This window comes from Camellia sinensis, chromosome 4, assembly GCF_055761805.1.
Source record: "Camellia sinensis isolate YWXY chromosome 4, ASM5576180v1, whole genome shotgun sequence".
NCBI classification, from domain to species: Eukaryota; Viridiplantae; Streptophyta; class Magnoliopsida; order Ericales; family Theaceae; genus Camellia; species Camellia sinensis.
Window position 1 is genome coordinate 123,153,363 of NC_138964.1, and position 10,408 is coordinate 123,163,770.

The window sequence follows — 10,408 nt, forward strand, 5'->3', positions numbered from 1 at the left end:
TAGTTATGTGTTATGAGTAACACCTTGTTTTCGAAAAGTGGTTACAAAACTCTTAAGTTCTATATGGAGAAAAGGGAAAAATATATTTCAGTTGTGGACAGTGCCAGTTGAGCACCCTTTTGAGAAATGTTTTATGTGCAAGAGATTCATTTTCAAAGAATTGAGAAAAAGAGAAAACTTTCTTTTAACAAGAATCTTTGTTTTTCTTGGAATGGATGGCTTGCCCAATGACTTTATTTGAACCGTTAGTCTTGGTTTAATGGCATTTTGGTGTTGTTGAGGCTTGTTATGCCGGGGTATTATCTTTTGACCGCGTTTTGTTATAGGTTCTTTTCTTCTGTGCGAGTTGACCGAGAATTTTGTTGTGAGGATTTTCTTTTGTATTCGAGTGTTGAACACTTGGGAGTGTTTTGCATGTCGTGGTGGTTGAGGCTTGGTTGTGTTGTTCTTGTCTCATAGGCCCAACGAGTATTGTGGGTTAATGAGGCATTCGTGATCTCTTACTTGAGTTTTGGCAATTGGGTGTCTTTGGAGGCCCTAAGTGTTAAGTCAGGATCCGAAAATTTATCCCAAGTATGGATCTAGTCTTGAGTTGGGGGTTGTGCTTTCAATTGTCATTTAGCTTCCCTTTTGTTTTGGCATTCTCTTTAATTTCGAGAACGAAATTTCCTAAGGTGGGGAGATTATAACAACCTGTAAGTTTTTCTTCTTCATTGCTCGAGCGGTCATGCAGGTCATCCAAAACTTTTGTAGGTCTTAACTTCTAGGAGTTTACGTTCTACGCTTGACCGAAAGTTTCATCACTCAAGCAGTTTTATGTCTGTGATGCTCGAGTGCAAGTTTCATCACTCGAGGGTTTGTTCGGGATCAACACTTTCAAAAGTCACTTTTGGGTCAATCAATATCATTTCTCTCTCTCTCTCTCTCTCTCTTTCTCTCTCTCTCTCGTTCCTCTTCTCTTCCATTTTTTAGGGTTTCAAGCTTTCTACCTTGGTTTTCATCTATTTCCACTCACTTTCTACCCTTAGTTCCATATATCAAAATGTAGTGCACGAAGATAGATTTCTAGTAATTTGAACGGATCATGTTTTTGTCAAAATTAGATTTTCAGGCTTTTTCCCCTTCTTGCTAGAGGTAGGGATTTCTTTCCTCTTTCTCAATACTTCCTCATAAATAGACATGTGGTACATTTTTATTGCATAAAAAGTACGATTTGGTTATGTGATTTCAAATTCATGTAAAGGGATTTTTGGGTTTGAGTTGTGAAAAGTGAAATTATATATTTTCAGGAGGTTTTAGTGTAGTAGAAGGTAGTCTATCTTGTTTATGTTATGAAGGAAACAACCTAATTTTTATTATCAAATGTTAGATGAATGAAAAGGGGAAACGTTGAATAATAGTTATGTTATGCATTATGTGGATTGTATGGATGTAGTAATTGCTAAAAATGAGTTAATTGAGATATTGAGATTGTTTTGGAAAATAGGTATTGAGTTAGGTTGTGGTTTCAGTTATTTATGGGTTCAGGATTATTGAAGAAGGAAAATGAATTTTTGGAACATGGTTGGAATATTATGAATTGGGAAAATAAGGAAATTGATTTTAAAAAGAGAAAAAAGAAAAAAAAAAGAAAGATAAAATTATAAACTCTTTTGTAAATTGAGAATAAATGAGGGGTTGGTCATTTGAACATTTGATATATGTTATTGTTGTTGTTAGGCTTATATCCTGTGAGTTTTGGATGGTAGTAGTTATGCGTACCAAATACATATGCTTAGAGGTTTTGTCCTTGGTCATCGGTGGAGGATGATATTGATGTGTTGAATGGGTTATGTGTACATATTACACTTATGTTATTATACTTTTAGCATGTAGTGATGGCTTGGGTAGGTTATCATAATTGATCTTCACCAAACTACCAGGATTTTTCTTTTTAATATCTGCAACATATGTTGGTAGTAGCACATGTTGGCTACTATGATTACCGTCCATCTCATCTCTCTCTCTCTCTCTCTCTATATATATATATATATTTTACAACTGCATCTTCGAAGCATCAAACATATACACCTTATTCAACTTGCCTTGCATTCTATCCAATCCCATGTTTGGATTTTCTTTAAAACTGTCACTCATTTTTTTTACTATCCAATTTGAAGTTCCCTCAATATTTTGGTTCAACCACTACATGTGTGCTGGGGAACTAGGTTCTTATCTTGTAAGTTAACCCATCTGGATGAGGAGATGCATGAATCCTCCAAGGACATCCATCTGTAACATAGTGCATAGTTACCCTAGACTTCTCATTTTTGTCCCTCACAATCTTGAAGCCAGTTCCCCTATATAATCTTTGAGTGCAGCTCTGAAGCTATTTACATCTGCAAATATCTTCCTCTTTTCCAATACCACTTCCCCTTGTGGATTTAAATATGGCTATTTATCATCATAGGCAGAATGAAATTGTTTTTCCCTTGGAATTCCCCCCTTATCTCTATAATTAGATTCATTATCCAAATCATCATCAATACTAACATCATAGACCATTACATCATCTCCAGATTGATAATCACTAAGTGCACCATCATCTTCACCTAAGCCATCATCTTCACTTAAGACATATTCACTACTTATGCTATCAGATTCATTTTCAGGATCCACATTCTCATTCCAATCCTTGTCTTCATTACTAAAGCCAACAAAATCATCCATTTGGTACTCATCATCTCTATCTACATTACCATCACCATCCTCTACTGAGTGATCAATTTCTACACCATCCTCTCCACTATTAACTTCTCCATTCTCAAACCCAATAGAATAAACAACATCTACGTACAAGTTAATTGTTTTACTCACATTTTGCATGTAAAACCTATATCATTTTCTAACATTCTTCTCTTATCAATACCATGTATATCACAGTACAAATGAATAGCAAGAGCCTCAATCAAACCTATGTTACTAAGAACAGATTCATGTACATCCTTCAAGAGATTAACATGACAATACATATCAGGATCCACATTGTATACTCTGCCCACTTTACCCTTCTAATGGATGACTAAATCAAGTGAAGGAAATGCAGCCACAATTGAAATAATAATAAAGAACATTTAATTTGAATAGAGAAACAGATTGGACCAATTTAATAAATTTCAATAAAACAAATTCAGCAAATTCCAAAGCTAGCGTGATTGAAACAAATAAACAAATTGAAATCAATGGATAATTCACAATATTAAGTAATAATGTTTAATAATCCCAAAAATTAAAATTTTCATGTAGATTTTTCACAATATTAAACAGATAACAAAACCCTAAATCAATAAACATTGAACAAAATCTTTATAAAAAAGAAATCCTAAATCAATAATAATTCAATAAAATCTAACAAACAACCTTATACTATAAATATAGTAAGTAATAATGTTTCATAATCCAAAAAATTACAATATTTGATTAAAAACTAATTTGAACAGATAAGCATTTAATTTGAACATATAAACAAATTGAATCAATTCAATAAATTTTAGTAAAAACAAATTCAACCAATTCAAAAGCTAGCATGATTGAAACAGATAAACAAATTGAAAGTAATGAATAACTCACAATATTAAGTAATAGTGTTTAATAATCAAAAAACTTACAATTTTCGTATATATTTTTGACAATATTAAGAAAATAGTACAACCCTAAATCAATAAACATTGAACAAAATCTATAAAAAAAAATCCTAAATCAATAATAATTCAATAAAAGCTAACAAACATTCTTATACTCCAAATCTAGTAAGTAATAATGTTTAATAATCCAAAAAATTACAATATTTGATTAAAAACTAGAAAAACCCTAAATACCCAAAAATAAAACACTAAAACCATAAAAATTAGTTCAAAATTACACAAACAAAACTTCCAAAACTCTAAAAATTCCTTCATTCGTAAACCCTAAACCCACGTATTGAATATATTTTTCTCAAAAATTTTAATATTGAACAGATTTGTTAGAGAACTTACTTGGAAGCCGTAAATAACAGAACAAAACCGATTAAAATCTTTCACACTTTGCACTGTAAAAGATAATCGGAGCAGATCTTCGACAAAATCACTACCTCTTCCATTCCTCCGTTGCTCAGTCTTCTCTTCCCTTAGTTGTGTCTTTTCACAATGTTATTGAAGAGTATTATGATCAATTCTACTGTCAAGTTAACATCGTTAAGAATCTTTTAACGAGAATGGGAGAATCTAACTATTATTTTCAAAAGCAAGGGAGGTTTGTGTAATTTTAAAATCACAGGAGAGGTATTTGTAACTAAGGCAAACCTCAGGAGAGGTAATTGTAATTTACCCTTAATTTTATAGTTAATATGAGAGCTAGTTTTTGCGACATGTTAAGTAAGTCGCCCGTAACCCGAACATACATAAAAAAATATAGACTCACATTCGACCCTACACACCTCTGGAAACTGCCCAAAATCTTTTAGGTAAGGCTGGGTTAGGCAGATTGTACGGGTCCCATAACCCTATGACCACCCCTAGGTGAGTGGACCAATAGGCTAAATGACTTGTTCTAATTAGCATATTCAATGGTCAAGATTTAAACACATTAACTTGATTTTCAGCCTACTAAAATTAATTGTGAGTTAAAATTATAAGAATTAGACTCAAGCCAGAAGTCTATTTGTAAAACACTTGGATCAATATGCTCATAGTTAAATCTTTTGGGGCCAATAATATATTATTTGCCCAAAAATATATTTATCTTTTCAAAACTTACCTACCTGTCTATCTGTTCAAATGTTACTTATTTGTACATTTGTCACCTATCTGTGTAACTATTTGTTTCAATGTCCAACTATCTATTCAAATGTCCAATTATATGTACATGTGTTACCTACTTTTGCAATTATTGTTCAAATATCCTATCATTTGTCCATGTGTACCTATTTTTCTACCTTACTACCACCAACTACCACTACCGACAACTTTTTTGGTAACTTTTCTAATGAATTTTTAATGCTCGTCTTTATCACCAAAAAATATTAAACTTTGGACAAAATAACATATGACTCCAAAAGAATGAACTATTTACTTATTAACCCTAAGAATTATAAATTACAAGAAAGATGAAGGGTGGGAAGTTTTTGAAAATGCACTTCTCTCTTCTAATACTCCATTATTGTAATAATATATACATATATATTTAAAGGATAAATTACACGCACTTCCTTGAGATTTGAAAAAAATACAGTTGGTCCTATATTTTTGACATAATTACACTGATATATCTTAAGATTTTAATTCACATAGCAATTAGACTATTTTTCATCAATAATTTTTTAGTCATATAAATGAAAAAAATAATATTATCGTCTCTGCTCCATTAATATTTATATTTATTTTTATTTATTTCAGTATCTACCATCATTGACATTCATTTGGATCACGTTAACCATACTAAAAATAATGCTAGTGTAATTTTGTTAAAAATATAAAACTAACTGTAATTTGTTTTTTACAAACTTGAAAAAAGGTTACTGTAGGGAGCAGGCTCCTCTCCAATCAAGTCGGACTAGAGAGTGTTGTTAGGCCTCTTGAGCTCACTACGGAGCCTATATCAATGGGACTCGTCGAGTAATTCATCTCTGTAGAAAACCACGTTAATTGGATATTGATATCTACTTGATGATCAGATCACATTTGTGTTGACGATAAATATGATTTTTAAAATAAATTGTGTTGGTTGTTCATATATTTTGCTTTTGTCTTATTTTGGTCTTCATAATTTCAATTGCCTCAATTTTAACAATAAATTTATGAATTTGTCTCAGTTTAATCTAATTGATTATAATTGTTAGCAATTTTTGATAGAAAATACACATATAAATGGCATGTATCATACTTTTAGGTGCAAAATTATAAACTTGTTCAACTCAGTGAGTTGACATAAACCAGTACAATGATCATTTTCTGTCAAAAACACCAATGTCATTATTATTTTGACTAAATTGACACAAAATATAAAATTAAGAGTCAAAATTTAGTTAATTAACAGTGTAGAGACTAAAATGACACAAAAATCAAAATCAAAATAAGTGTAATTTATCCACAAAAAAAAAAAAAAAAAATCTACACTAGTCGTACTTGTGATTTAGAAAAAAAAAAATTATAATAAGGCCTTGTTTGGGAAGTTGGTTATTTTAGTAAGCAATTTTAGTAGGTTAAAATATTTATGTATGGAAAGATGGTTGGATTTTTTTTAAGTGAATATAATATTTGTGAGAGAAAAAGTGAAATGATTATAGATTTAATGAGACATTTTATCTTATTAACTATTTTAGCATATTTTATGTTTCTATAAATTAGTCTTTGCCAAGCAAGACATAAGTCTCACAAAGTTCAATATCAATCTCCATTTTAGTTAAATAAAAGTTAACGAAACGAAATTAAATATGTATTTTAGTACCCAAAAAAAAATTTTTGATTTCACTTTTTAGATTTCTTCATCTTTGAATTATATATACAATAAAACACCACACTATATCCTAATCAAAGAAATTTTCTTAATGCATTTCATGATTTTTTTTTTCATGATTTCTAATATTATTTCCCAAACATTTCCCATCTTGGAGGAAGATGTTTTTCCCATCACGATGAAGGCGATCATGACGGGATACAAAGATGGTTTTGTGGCTTCGGATCGATGGTTGATGTGGGAGGTGGGACGGAGGCAGCCATGGGTGAGATCGTGAAGGTGCATCCTCATATTAAGGGTATCAACTTTGATCTGCCACATGTCATCGCTACGGTGCCGGAGTACGGTGGAGTTTCTCATGTTGGGGGTGACATGTTTAAGGCAATTCCTAGTGCTGATGTTGCCTTCATGAAGGTAAGATTTATATTCAAGATATGTGAAGAGACTTTCTATTAATGCATTATATAATAATTAGGGTAAATTACACTCACCTCCCTGAAGTTTTTAATAATATAGAAATTTTTATTGTAATTTCAATAATTACAGAAATTTTCCTTACTTTTCTGATCTTGTCAAGATTCCCCCTGATTAATTTAAGCCAAATAGTGTTAATTTGGTTGTGCAAATAATCATAATACCCTTTACACTTAGGCCTTGTTTGGCAGTCGAACTTTTTAGCCAAAAAGCTAAAAAGTTACTAAATTAGCCAAAAAGCCAACAATCCATACCAAAAAGTCAAAGATTCTCTTTTCTCTCTACTTTTTGCATATCTTTTTGTAAAAAGCCAAAAAGTCATCCCAAACATACTATTTTTTTTAGCTCATATTTTAGCAAAATAGTCAAAAAATTACTAAATTAGCCTGTTCCCAAACGAGGCATTAATACCCTTTAATTGTAATTTACTTATTTATTAAATTCTCATTTTACTTCTCACAATTTTTTTATTTATTTGTATTTCCTTGACTTTGTACAGATTTATTTCAATAATTACAGAAACATTCCTTACTCTTTTTTTTTTTTTTTTTTTTTGTATTATCATTTTCTAATTTTAAAATATATCAAAATATATATATCAGATTTATTTTAAATATGTCACGTGGGTTAAAATTTATCTGTGGCCTACGAGCTAACAAAACTCATTTAATATAAATTTGAGAGTTTGTTCCATAGAATATAATTAACAATCAACACAAAAACTCTTGCTGTATATCTGGCATTCCTAACACAAACCTTGCCCTGAGATAGCTTGGCAAGGACACAATTTTCTTTTATGTTGTGTTTGGTTGGGGGATTTGAGGAGGGATTTAGAACGGGAAATGGAAAAGATAGGTGAAATGTGAATAAAATATGCCTATTTCACCTAATTTCACACACATTTTCCCTTTCTCTTCCAAATCCCTTCCCAAATTCCCAAACCAAACACAGCGTCATACTATTAAATGTTGGAAATTTCTATAATACACACCCTTTATGTCTAGTTATAATTTTTGTGATATGTAAATATGTTCAATTGATATTGGTTATAACTCATTGTAGTGTTAATTATGATTTATTGTGCTTTTATTTTAGTTATGATTGAAAATGTCTTTTATTATTCCTCAAGTAATATTTGGTTATGACTCCTAGTTATGATTTGATTATAATGCATTGTGACACTAGTTATAACCTCTTTTGATTATTATTTTTGTTATGACCAAAAATGTCTTTGGTTATGTCTTATGACCCATTATTTTTTTTTAGTTATAACTAAAAATGATTTAATTGTAAGATTTGCAATATCAATTTCACAAATGTCATAATATTTGAAAACAAAGAGAGAAAATAAAAAAGAAAAACTTTACTAAACAAAATCAGTGATGCCTAAAAATTATTTGTGAATGCAGTGGATACATGATTGGAACGACGAAGATTTTGTTAACATCTTGAAAAATTGTCGAAAAGTAATACCTGAGGAAACCAGAAAGATGATTATCATTGATGTAGTTCTAAACCCGAAAGGTGATGGCATGTTTGACAATATGGGATTGGTGTTTGATCTGCTAATGATTGCTCACAGTTCGGGTGAAAAAGAGAGGACTGAGCTTGAATTGAAGAAAGTGTTGGAGGAAGGAGATTTTCCGTGCTACAATATTATCAAAATTGCAGCTTTTCCCTCTATAATTGAGGCTTTTCCGGAGCGAATTATTCATCTCCATTTTAGCTAGCAAATGCTATGTATCCAAAACCAGTTGAACATGAGGCGGGATTCAAATCTTTTTATCCTTCTATGTGAAGTTATTTGTAAGTGTTGAATCATGTCTCGAATTTTTAGATTTTGACATTATTATGTTACCTGTTTTGTATTTTGCATTTTTATATTTTCATATTTAGTGAATTTTTTAAAGATATTTTTCATAAATATTGTACTTTTTATGTGTATTTATGTTAAGTATATTTAAAAGTTAAAAAACTTACTTAAAATATTAAAAAATATGAAAAACAAAAAAATCAATTTTTTTAAAAAGTGAATTTAGAAAATTGAAACTAAATAAAATCATTAATTTTGTGGAAATAATAGACAAGAAAATTTAAGAATAAAAAAAACGATTTGAAAACAACCTAAATCCAATTTAAGTAGGCTTGGCACCTTGAAGTACGTTGGACTATGCTCAACTGTCCTTGTAGCTTAGATAGCAAAACAAAGGAGGAAAAAATTGTAAAATAAAGGCCAAGCTTGTATTCTGTCACATAAATCGCATCCCATGACCTCACCTGAACTCGCCCAAAGTGCCTTATCATTAATAGTGTAACTGCACAATAATTCCAGGGTCTACACTTCAATTATTACTCGCCCAAAGTGCCTTATCATTAATAGTGCAATTGCACAATAATTCCAGGGTCTACACTTTAATTATTACCATTTATTTATTTATTTACTATCGATTAAAAATAAACTTTATTGGTGAGGAAACATGTACAAAACAAATGTTATAAACCAATAAAGAGAGTGAGCACAAAGAGTATCTACACACTCTTTTTTGAGTGTGTATCATATGCACCAGTTATGACATCTGTATGGTATTTGGTTATGATTTATTATATTATTGATTATGACTTAATTATAACTCATTGTGGTTCTAGTTATATGGGAATGATTTTTCTCAAGTTGAAATTTCAACTGGATTACATAGTCGAGGTCACTGATCGATAGTCATTAAACAAAAAACTCTTACCGGTCAGAGTTTCTGAAAAAATTTAACTGGACTATATTTTCGTAAACTCTTATCAGTAAGAGTCTTCCATTTAACAACTTTTACCGATCAGAGATCTCAACTGTCTGGTCCAATTTAACTTTCAACTTGAGACAAACCAAATCGTAGTTATAACTCATTATTATTATTCTGATTATAATTGAAAAGTCTTTGATTATATCTTATATGTTATTTGGGTATGACTTATTTTTTTTTAATTACTATTGAAAATTGTTTAGTTATGAAATGTCATAACTTGCATATTAATCAGTTAATAGTAATTATATTTGATAATGCAATATGATCGGCATGACTTGGGTCAGGCTGACCCAAGTGCTTCACAGGTCTGTTAGCCTTCGTCTCCTTGGTACAAGCCTGCAATAGGTTCAATGCGAAGGTACCAGGATTGGAGTGGTCCCTCCTTGTGAACTCTCCAATGGTTAAGTTAGATAGGAAGTGAACAAAAGAGAGAGTTAGAGAGAGTTGAGAGAGAATTTACCTACCACCAAAATGTTTTCTTATATCTCTTGCTAATCATTTCTTTATCCTTTCACGCTATCTCATTGGCCAAAAGCCTATAGTCTACTTGTTGTCGGCCGTGACAGTTTCACCTTGCGCAAGAACGAGAGGTTTTGTTGCATTTAATGTCCTGATAGCCTCATTTAATGCCTGGTACATGGGCTCAATAATTCTGCAAGATCTTG

General features: G+C 31.0%; 1 pseudogene; it reads left to right on the forward strand.

Moving 5' to 3' along the window:
* Window positions 1-6,652: 6,652 nt before the first annotated feature.
* LOC114295631 ((R,S)-reticuline 7-O-methyltransferase-like) lies at window positions 6,653-8,678 on the forward strand (annotated as a pseudogene).
* The last annotated feature ends 1,730 nt before the right edge of the window (window positions 8,679-10,408 follow it).